The following is a 12,206-nucleotide window of genomic DNA, read 5'->3' as shown; positions in this document are numbered from 1 at the left end:
GATGAACAGGTAGGGTATATAGCAGATGTGGGCAAAAAATTACCTAAGAACATTTTGCTATGGTACCAAGGGAGACAGCTATACCCATCAAGTCATGCTTCCTCATTTAGTCAACTTCTTTATCACAATCATGATGTGGTCAACTGCAGTCAAAAAGTCATTTTAATTCATAGCCTTCAGCAATGATCTAATAACAACACTGACTAGGTTTGCAGATGTTGCTTGACCACAAAGCAGGGAATTACTCCTCATATTTGAATATTGTTAGAAGATGATCAACCGCAAATGGGCAACCATCTGTCTCTGGATGGAAAGACTAAGATATTGGAATAACTAAGTTCCTTTTCAATCTCTACCTTGAAATATGGATCCCACTTGCATTATGGCCACAAAATCATATTGCACTTTGAATAACTGCACAGATAGCAGTGTCCCGTCACCAAACCACCCTTTATATACATGTGGTATATACATGGGGCTCTAACCTGCCAGCTCTGAACCAGCCCCTAGAATCAGGAGACTCTGATACCCCATTGTATATTTGTCAGCCAGGGCTCCCTGATTGGCCGAGTTAATAATACCAATCAGGGATCTCATAGTCAATGAGATCGACTTGGCCCTGGTTCCAATCACTACACACTCACATACCAAATGTAATATTGTGATAAAAGAATGGAAATGAAAAGAAAAGATGGCATAGCCCAGGAAACTGATTCTTCCATGCATATCAGTCATTTGAACTCATTCTCTTAGTTAAGTTTAAAGTTCTGTAAGCCCTCTTCCTTTCATGGTGTTTTTAAAAATTAATTGATGGGATGTGAGTAACACTGATAATGCCACTCTTTATTTCTTATCCATAATTTCCATTGAGAAGCTGGCAATGATCAACCTTCATGATCCACTGCACTTCATACAGTTTTAGGATGGGAGTTATCGGCATTTGACCAATGATAATGGAAGAGTAGCATTATAGTTCAGGATGATAGATGATGGGGGGAGGGGAACCTCCAGGATTGCCACACCTACTGCACTTGTCTTCTTCCACTGTAGAGGTCATGGATTTGAAATGTACAGGAACCTTTGCGAGTTGCTGCTGTGTATCTTGTAGTTGTCTCTATGTACTGGTGTTGGTGACAGGGAATGTTGAAGTTGGTAGAAGGGTGCCAGTCAAGTGACTGCTTTTTCCTGAATCATATTGAGCTGCAAACAAACCTGGAGAATACTTTCCTTACAATCTAATGCATTCACCCTTTACTGGTGGTCTTCTGAAGCTCAACTTTCCAAAGGTCCGATCAGTTGAACATGTTCTGAACCTCATTTGTATATTTAATTGAGATGAAAAAGAGCTTTTTTTAAAAATTAATTATCTCAGCAACTGCAGGACATTGTTGACTTGGTCTGGTACCGTGGTCTTCATTTCCATTCCTGCAGGAAGTAGACATCCATACTCTGCACCACCCTATCCACCAGGATCTCTAGTTCTTTTGGACCTGAATAGTTTACTAGTTTTCACCTTAGAAAGTGTTGCCTTATTATGCGATATTTTGTAAAAAGTGGAATCTTTTTTCAAAACCAGCGAAACTGTAAGCTGATTTTTTTCTTGTCTGAAATGGCCAGGACAAATGTCAGGAACCACGCAGAGCAGTTCCATGCCAACAATCGCGTCCGGGTGTACAACGTTCATTTAAAGATGGCAGCAGCTCCATGGATGCCAGTTCAGTTTGGGAATATCTGGGCAGTGATGAGTTCTTCCTAGTGTGGCGATTGGTAGATTAGGGCTCAGACCTGAGGGCTGTCATCAGTGAGGGTAGTCATTAGGCAAGTAGGAAATATGTTGCAAAAAACCTCACTAAGTTTCACAGAGAGAGGAAAACCCTTCTTGAAACTTGACAAAATTGACAATTTGACAAAAAAAAGCATGACCCAGCCTGTATTTTCCTCGTAAAAAATATAGTTGTTTTATCCAAAATGTCCAAACTCTACAGTCTCCATACTTTTCCTTGTTCTATTCATTTTATGTGCAAGAAAATGCACACAAATCTAAAATATCTCCCAAAGGTAACCCGAATCAATGCAGAGACTCTCATCACATGCTTTGGCTTATTAACCATCAATTCACAGTCAATGTGTAACTTGCTCATATTTATCTAATACCTATATCACTGACATGATCTTTACGATAACCAAGAAGTTAAAGTGATGGAGTGGAATCAAAAAAATCCAGCATGGAATTGGGCAAATGGCATTGAAAGCAACCACTCAGTTTATTCAGTTGTGAATCTACTTTTGGGAATTTCTTTTCAATGCTTGCAGCACTGAGGTCTCCCAGAGTCATTTACTTTATAAGCATATTCAGAATGGACCTGAATAGTTTACTAGTTTTCACCTTAGAAAGTGTTGCCTTATTATGCGATATTTTGTAAAATGTGCAGTCTTTTTTTCAAAACCTTGGGTTGAAAAGCCAATCTTTAACATCATTTAGCTGAAGTTAGTTTCTTGAGCCTTCACATGTCCCTCTGGTATCATCATCTCCTTACCTCATCCAAGGCTGGTTTCCCCAAAGGATTTCATTCTCCTCAGAAACTTTCCAATATTTTTTAAAAACTTGCCAAAGTTTCATTAAATCCTTTGTGTCAGATGCTCATTACTTATAGCCAGAGCTGTTTGTAAGATGTGTCAATGAACTGTCTATAAAGATAGCTTAATATGTCCATTCTAATCATTGACCAAATTATAGGTAGTTTCTAATCTACTGTAAACTAATACATTTATATAAGACTTCAAACATCTTAATTGGACAGATTAATTATAAACCTATCATGAAACCCAAAAGTCTTCTGGTTTGGGCTGTTTGGTTATGTATCTATCAGTTGCCATCCAATGATTGACACACACATTAGACATATTGCTAATTTCCAAATAGAGTATACCATTTGAAGAAGCTCAAAATAGCTCAAATTCCAAATTTCATACGCCAACATTTATTGTGTGACATTTGGAGAGGAAAAAAAGTATATCAATATTTCACCTAACTACCGATGTTTGTCACACTAGATCACAAATAAAGAGAGGAGCTAACATGATTCTGAGGACATGGTGTAGGACAGTGGATAAGTTCTGTCTCTAAGTCAGAAACTCTTGGTAAAACTCTGGAAACTTTAGGTTTAACTCCCACTTGATGGTTAAAGAAAGTGTGTTTATAACAAGGTCAGATTTGTTGTGTATTAATTTGTACAACACATGTCAATGGTAGACAGAAATAGCAGGAGAGATTATCAGTCAGCAACAAGATGAAATGAAATTGGAGCCTCTACTATCATTATCTATAGCTCCCGGCCACAATTTGTATTGTATAGTGCATAGTGTCACAACAACTCAGACTTATTGGGGATCAGTCAGCTCAGTTGGCTGAATAGCCTGTTACCAACAAGGTTGGAGGTCTACATTGATTTCTTTCTAGTTCCACTTTACATGGTTGCAACAAATATTAAATTTAATCAGTGTAGTGATGTGCCCAATTACATAGATCTCAGACCAGATCTGATTTATAAATCAAAGCTACCCAGTTCTCTTTTGCAAAGAAGTAAAACATGAGGCATTATTGGCAAAATATGTTTCTATTGTGCAAAGATAGAAATGATTTACATTCTAATAGTACAGCCTAACATGAAACAAATAAAAATAAAATACTGAGGACATTGGAAATTCAAATAAAAAAGAAAAAGAAACTCAGCATAGAGTTCTGAAGATGAGTCATGTTAACCTTGAAACATTGAACCTGTTTCTCTTTGCATAGATACTGCCAGATCTGCTGAGTTCCTCCAGCATTTTCTGTTTTTATTTTGCATGAAACAAACTTGGGTAACCGAGAAATGGTGGACAAACAGAACACATCAAATAGCTAATGTGATCCAGGCAGATTCCACTTCTCAGCAACCCCTCCCCACCAAACATCAGTAGCACTGTGGTCATCAAATTTCATTAAAATTTTACAAAGGATTCTGATTTTTCACTTTTGATAACTTGACTTTGAAATGCCCTCAACAGCCATTCTGTCATGGACAGCTGGTGTTCCCGTGGTTCACCTATCCTTCCTGACACTTTGCTTTCCTGAAGTCTTAGAAACTGCACTACAGCACTTACTGATAGGCACCGCACCCGACTTTTTACAAACAGCAAAGCTGTAGTTTTGTAGTTTGTTTCCTGAGCTTTAACCTGGCTTAATTGTATATACTATGTCTGGGTTTCCTTCACATTTGCTCACAGCTCCCCAAAACAATTAAAGGCATACAGTTTATTCTGAGCTCCTACTGATCCCAAGACTTTTCCTGAACACTAACTCCAACACTTAGTTGCCAACTAATTTCTAAAACATTTCCCTGAGTTCTAACAGCAAATGTTGTGCTGCCATAGTTTTCCAGACCTTAGGGCTACTCTCTCTCATTAGAGAGAGATGACTGGTAATGATTTAACCTGAGGGTCATCATACCCCAGGTGAGGGGTGATAGGGAGAGGGAGACACCTTCATTGAAACCTCAGTCAGTGATGGGAATTGAACCCACACTGTTGGTGTCACACTGTACTGCAAATCACCTAATCAGCCAATTAAGCTAAATGCTGTTAACTTCTCACCGAGCTCCCAACTACATGGACTCATTGGTGTTTATTCTCTCTTTGTCTGTCTTCTTATTCTCACTAACTGGGCACCCTGAACTGTGAACTTCAGATACCCTGAAACAGCTTTCAGTAATGTGTTAAAAATCTTGCACAAGGTCATATCATTGCTCCCAGGCAAAATTTCCTTTGATTATTTCAGGATAGTCAAATGTAGCAATCAACACTGGAAATTGCATGTAACAACTCTTTGAAACTGCCTGTCCTTTGAATTTCCATGTTCACAGAGTGCTGGCTCCAACAATATAAAAAATACATTCTTATAAAAATTCATCACAGCATGATCTTGCCTGATGTCAATAGATTGGTAACACATTTTGTTCTGTTTTGGCTAGGTGAATTCAGAATCTGCTTCTCACCCTAGCTGTGTTGGAGACCACAGCAGGGTGGGTCAGCCCTGTTTTCAGGCAAAGAACTCGAAGATAAATGTGATTGTGTTAGCTCGTTGATAACTCAGAGGCCGGGTTGAGTAATCCAAAGTTCAAATCCCATCATTAAAATTTGAGAAATCAGAATTCAATTTGAAGTTAAAAAGATGGCCTCAAGGAAGTGCTATGAAAGGCCATCTGATTCATTAATGTCCCACAGGAAACATAATCTCACTGCCCTCATCCAGTTTGGCCTAAATAGCATTTCAACCCCTTCACAACCTGAGTGGTGACTTACTGCACATTGAAATGACGCAGCAAGCCATTCAAATGTATGGGAAACAAAAGCAAAACCAACACTTTCACCATACAGAAGACATTGATTCAAGAAAAAGCAAGATTAGCACTTTCTCAAGGTACCTTGAGGTAGATGATAAGTGTTAGCCTGTCCAAGGGTGTCCGCATCCTGAGAACAAATAATATGAATTACCTTCTACCACATGGTCTGATTCCATCAGTCTAATGAGATTATAAAGGATTATACAAGTGTAACCATCACCCCACAAAAACCTCTCGACCAATTTATCAGGAGTGCTCAGAAATGAGATGCCTTTCTCCCTCAAGGCCACCAGATGGCAGGTATGTTTATATTTTATGCTGTGGCTCCAATTATAATAAAATAGACCGGAGATCCTCATGTGGTATCTGCAAATCAAAAAATGATGTTATGGTACTTCCTTAGCTATTTGGGATTTTGTATGCATATCTCTGAATTTGAGGTAGGATCAGAGATTTGGGAGAATACCTGGGTAATTATCCAGGAAATGTGGGACAGATTAAAACATTAACTCTTGAGTAAGTTTTTAAAAAATTAATTCAGGGGATGTGGGTTTTTCTGGCTAGGCTAGCATTTATTGTCCATCCCTAATACCCTTGAGAAGGTGGAAGTGACCTGCTTTCTTGAATCACCAGAGACCATTTGTACAATGTCACTGGAGAGAGTCCAAGGATTTTGACCTGACAACACTGAAAGAATGGGGATACACTTTATAGTTTGGCAGGTAGTAGCTATGAGGGGAAGTTGTAGGAAGTTGAAATCTATGAAGAAAACAGTACTGACCTTGTTTGTGGAACTTCAGTATGCAGGAGAAAGTGAGGACTGCAGATGCTGGAGATCAAAGTCGAAAAGCACAGCGCTGGAAAAGCACAGCAGGTCAGGCAGCATCCCAGGAGCAGGAGAATTGACATTTTGGGTATAAGGCCTTTATTAGTAATGTTGTGGGGGGGGGGAGTGAGGATGGTGGGAGGGTGGCTGAGACATAAATGCAGGGATGGGGTTTGGCAGGGGGCAAGGTAGCTGGGAAGGTGATAGGTAGATGCAGGTGGGGGGGTGATGGTGATAAGTCGGAGCAGAGGGTTGAGAAGGTAGTGGGATGGAAGCTGGACAGGTAGGACAGTTCAAGAAGGCCGTGCTGAATTGGAGGGTTGGATCTGGGATGGAGTGGGGGAAGGGGAGATGAGGAAACTGGTGAAATTGACATTGATGCCTTCCCATTTACCTTTCCCATAGCCCCACCCCACTCCCCTATCTATCTCTGTCCCCTTTCACCCCCCCCCCCCACCCGCCCCCAACATTGATGCAGAGATTGAACACCACATCCTATCTGTGAGCGCCAACTTCTGATGCCAACTTCTGGGGCGGCACGGTGGCTCAGTGGTTAGCACTGCTGGCTCACAGCACCAGGGTCCCAGGTTCGATTCCAGCCTCAGGTGACTGTCTGTGTAGAGTTTGCACATTCTCCCTGTGTCTGTGTGGGTTTCCTCCCACAGTCCAAAAATGTGCAGATCAGGTGAATTGGCTGTACTAAATTGCCCATAGTGTTAATTGCATTAGTCAGAGGGAAATGGGTCTGGGTGGGTCACCCTTCGAAGGGTCGGTGTGGACTTGTTGGGCCGAAGGGCCTGTTTGCACACTGTAGCGGATCTAATCTAAGGACCAGAGTGTTCAATGACTGTGACATTCATGTTGATAGCAAGATCCTTATGTATAAGGCAGTCATCTTTCTCACTATTGTATATGGCTCTGAAACAAGGAACCACCTAAAAGCCCTTGAGAAATACCATCAACACTGTTTGAGATAGATTCATTACATCAGTTGGGTACATAAATGTACTTACATCAGCGTCCTTGAGGCAGCTAATAGCACCATCATCAAGGTCATGATTATCCATGAATGGGGAGACTCTTCCAATGGGGATGATGAGAACATTGAACAAGAGGAACAGCACTTTCTGAATGGTAGAGTATAACACTGTCAAGTGCAACAGTCTAGATAGGACTTAATTCCATTGTGTTAGCCATGAGCTTAGATACCTGAGTTCCTACTGCCAAAACAAACCTTCTTCATCCTGCTCAAAGAAGGTATTTGAATGAGAGGGGGACAAAGAAAGCATTTCAAAGACTCCCTGAAGAAATTCCTCAAGAAATGCAACACAAATGTAAACATGTGGGAGGCCCTTGTTCAGAAGAAAATGACTTGGAAGAATCTCCTGCATGAAAGAACATGAGAGCACACACTAGCAGGAGAAAGTATGGAGAAGGAAACAGAGAAAGGAAGAGTAAAAAATGAGGTCTGCAGATGCTGGAGATCACAGCTGAAAATGTGTTGCTGGTCAAAGCACAGCAGGCCAGGCAGCATCTCAGGAATAGGGAATTCGATGTTTCGAGCATAAGCCCTTCATCAGGAATTATTCCTGATGAAGGGCTTATGCTCAAAATGTCGAATTCCCTATTCCTGAGATGCTGCCTGGCCTGCTGTGCTTTGACCAGCAACACATTTTCAACAGAGAAAGGAAGGTCAACATTCTCACGGCAAATGGCCACTTCCACCTTCTAGAAACACTTTCCAAAAGTGTGGTTGGAGATGTGGCTCTAGGATCAGGTTCATCAGCCTCACAAGGACCCACAGAACCCATTACTTGTGACACGTCATTTCCTAGGTAGTCAATCACACTCATTAGCGTATGATTGCTGATGACAAGTAATAATGGGTTTGGAAGGTGCCATCATAAGTGACACCCTCACAACTATCTGAGAAAAGAAAATCCTTTTCCTCTCCATCATAGCAGCATGGTGGCTCAGTGGTCAGCACTGCAGCCTCACAGTGCCAGGGAGCCAGATTTGATTCCAGCCTTGGGCAGCTGGCTGTGTGGAGTTTACACATTCTCCCAGTGACTGCATGGGTTTCTGCCAGATGCTCCAGATTCCTCCCACAAGCTAAAGATGTGCAGATTAGGTGGAATGGCCATGCTAAATTGTCCATATTGTCCAGGATGTGCAGGCTAGGTGGATTAGCCATGGGAAATGCAGGATTACAGGGATAAGGTAGGGTGGTAGGTCTGGGTGGGATCCTCTTCACTCGGTCATTGTGGTCTTGATAAGCTGAATGGCCTGGTTCTATGCTGTAGGGGTTCCATGTTTTCCTAGACAGCTATCCTATTGGAGCGTAATTTACCTCACTATAGTTTTAAGCTTATAAAACCAAGTTTGAAATGACTCACTTATTTCTTTCTAATGGATGCATCTCCTCTCTTTCCTTTTTTTTTGGTTTTCCATCTGAGATTCTTGAACTCTCCAGCAAAAATGGGAAAGAACAGTAGAATTTATCACTTTGGATCCACCTATAAATTTCTACTTTGACAAAGTTCTACTTCTGAAACATGGCAATCATTAACGACCACTTGTGGGACAAGCCAAGGAAAAAATACACTATAATCCAGAAACAAGCAATGGAGTGATATATCAAGCTGGTAACTGTCCTTAGTCATAATTTTGCCACAGCTGACAGTTTAGCTTTCTTATGTTTGAAACAGTAGTTGGATAATAAATACTTTAATAATCATCAGAAATGCTTTAAAAGGTAACTCCTTCCTGATCTCTAGTTCACAGGCTTCCCAACACTAAATGATGTTACTGCCATGATATCTCTATCCTTAAGAATTCTCACATTATTGCTTTGTTTCAAGGGCCAGATGCCTTACAAAGGCTACTCAGTGACAAGGTTTACCCTCTGCAAGTATGGCTCTTGACTCCATTCTGCAAATCCTTGACTGAGGACAAATATGGATAAAATGCAGCCCTTGCATTGTAGACAATAGGCCTGCTGTAGATGAGATTCTGTTGTTTGGATCAATCATGGGTAGCTTTACAGACCATACCACCTAACCCTAATATGCTGTACCCTACACAACTGGAGCAGCTAAAGACGGATGCATTGAACACTGAGTGACTGACAGAGTAGGGACAGTCTTCCAATGAGGAAGATGAGAACGTTGAACAAGAGGAATAGTACTTTCTGAATGTTAGAGTATAAGAATGTCAAGTACAACAAACTAGATAGGACTTAATTAACACCCAGTGAGACCTAATGTAGGGAATCACTCCTTGACTATAAATTTGCTGCTCACAAGGAAACTCAGTCAAGGATCTGCAGAATGGAGTCATCACCCATACTTGCCAGAGGCTGTGTCTTGTCTGCTCCCAGAAACAAATACAGGTTTTTTTTCTTTGATTGAGTTTTATTTGTGTTTGCTGTTGGTGAATAAAAAACTGAATGAAACCATTTGAAGACTTTGCAGTACATGACACTGCAGTAGTGAACAAAGAGAAGATCTTGGATTACTTTGGCTGTTAGAGAAAAGGAAATATGCTTTCGGAAAGGGTTCAAAGGTGAAATGGTGCTCAGTGCGAGTAACCTTCGTAGCTTGGTTCATTAATAGACAGTTCCGATTTAAAATCCATTGGCAAAAGGGCACTCATGTTTGTAATGATGTTTCAGCTTTGCCAACTAGATACCATCAGAAACATTCCATTTTTGTTCTCCTCCCACCACTTGAAAGGTATCTCCTGGTTGGCAAACTGATCTGGTACTTGGCTGGGCTTTAAAAATAATGTTGGTTTTTCTGTCAGTTTTGAACAGGAGATAGCAGAAGCAGGGCACAGTAGAGGCACGGTGCATAGCCAATGAGGTCAGCTGTAAAGAATAGTGTGAAAAAATATTCACCAGGACTCACAGAGAAAAAAAATCCCTGAAACACAACAGTATTGACACTTCTGGTAAAATTCAGGCCCTTTATGCCAGTTTTAGTATTGGTTTCAATAATATTTGCTGGACAGAGTTGTTTAAAAAAAGGAATAACAACTTGGCATGCAAGCTAAATTAACTTACAGGCTGAAGCAGTATTAAGAATCAAACATAGACATGCAATGGCAGAGATGATCCTTCCATTAATTAGATCAAACATGTCATCAGTACGAGGAGACAGGCAACAAGGGAATCAAATAAATATGTGAAGATGACAATGAAAATGGAATGCTAAACATAAAATATAGAGCTTTGACTGAAGAGCGGTCAATATTTTAATTAAAAATGCTCCAATGTTCACTGCAAAAATGTGCAAAGCAATATTTCCATTTCTTGTTTGGAAGCAAGAAGTTGACACAACTTTGATGTGCAAGTGAATCATTTTGTAAAGGGATACATGGATGGAATTTTTGAAACTGTATCTGGTTTATTCCTTTAATTTTGAGTGTCAAGGGGGTGATGTGAAGGGTCTTGAAAGTTTTGAGAGGCATAAAATCACTTCAGATGCAAACTTCAAAATTGCATCCCAATTTTAACATGGGATCAATTTGTCATCTCTAGTTTGCTATAAAATAGAAGTAGCACTGAAAATTTGAACACATAATATTGGGTAACTCTGACACTGGAAGTACTTAACAAGCAGAAGAGACAGGCTTGTCCCTCAAATGCCATTTGATTTACGTGTAATTTGTTAACCACATTTCCATCCCTGAACACTCAATAGTGTTGTCAATAATTACATTGTACTGCACATTGCCTTAAAAGGGACATATCATTCTTTGCTTCTACATTCAAGGTCAGCAGGAGATCAAGTCTGCATTGGCTCAGGGAGCAGCCAATGTCTGCATTGTCACATAGAACAGGGCATAAGCAGCCTGACCATTTCAACCACTGACTGCAAAGCCAGAAAGAATAGTTTAACATCACTTGCTCGCCAAAGCTGTTTGACATTGTTAATTGCTCTGACCTCAATCTGCAACCTGGTGGCAGTATCATTCTACCATTGTTTAGGGACTGGAGGAAACTGGAAACTTAGGGACACGGGTTTCTGAGAGAAAAAAAGATTAGCAGGTGAAAAGTTAAAAATACCACCAACAGGAGAAAAACACCATCTGCCTCATTGTTCTCAAAAACATGGTGATGAGGGGGTTGAGTAATCCAGGTCACAAGTGCAAGCCTTTCTTTATTCCACTGAGGGGCATGCTGAATTCCTTTTATGACTTCAAAGTATGAGCTCCTAATGATAATTTAGTTTGTTTAATTTAACCTTTAAAAATAAGTGATGCATTGGACTGGAATTTCCTGCAAAGTTTACATTGTTGGCAATTGTTTAGAAAATTCCTGAGAATACTATTAGTATGCAAGGGAGTGAAAGAAGTGTGAATCTAGCAGAAATTACCATAACCAAATTGAGAGCTGATGACTTTCGTCAATTCCTTCTTTATGTGTGGAAAGGAAAGTCTGATGATTTACCATTTAATTAAACTTGAAGCAGACTTTGAAAAAATATTACTGTGGAAGTTTTTCATTTTAATACATTTGATTTGGCAAAATAAAAAAAATTCAGTGCAGATCCCACTGGTGCATGCAGTAATGAAATAGAGCAAGTGAATTAAAATAAGTCAATTTTGTGCCTATAGTTTAGTGACCAAGCATTTAGAAAAACTTTAGGTGATTAGAGAAAGCCGAAATGGATTTGTAAAGTAGGTCATTTCAAATAAACCTAATAGATTTTAGATGCAGCAATAACTAAAGCAGCATACAATAGCATTTCCACAAACATAGTATATATAAAATTCCAGAAGACACTAAATCACATATCACACAAGAACTCGTTACTTCATACTAAAGATCTTGGAATTGAAAATAACTGCTGACATGGTTGGGAGATTGATTAAGTACTGGAAGTTAGTGGTAGGGGTAATAGATGTGTCCTGAAATTGGAAGAAATTGACTACTAGTGTCCCAGAAGAATCTTGATCCTCAACTATTCACAATGCTTTTCAATAACTTAAAATAG

Source organism: Hemiscyllium ocellatum, chromosome 3, assembly GCF_020745735.1.
Source record: "Hemiscyllium ocellatum isolate sHemOce1 chromosome 3, sHemOce1.pat.X.cur, whole genome shotgun sequence".
NCBI lineage: Eukaryota > Metazoa > Chordata > Chondrichthyes > Orectolobiformes > Hemiscylliidae > Hemiscyllium > Hemiscyllium ocellatum.
This window is presented reverse-complemented; position numbering follows the sequence as displayed.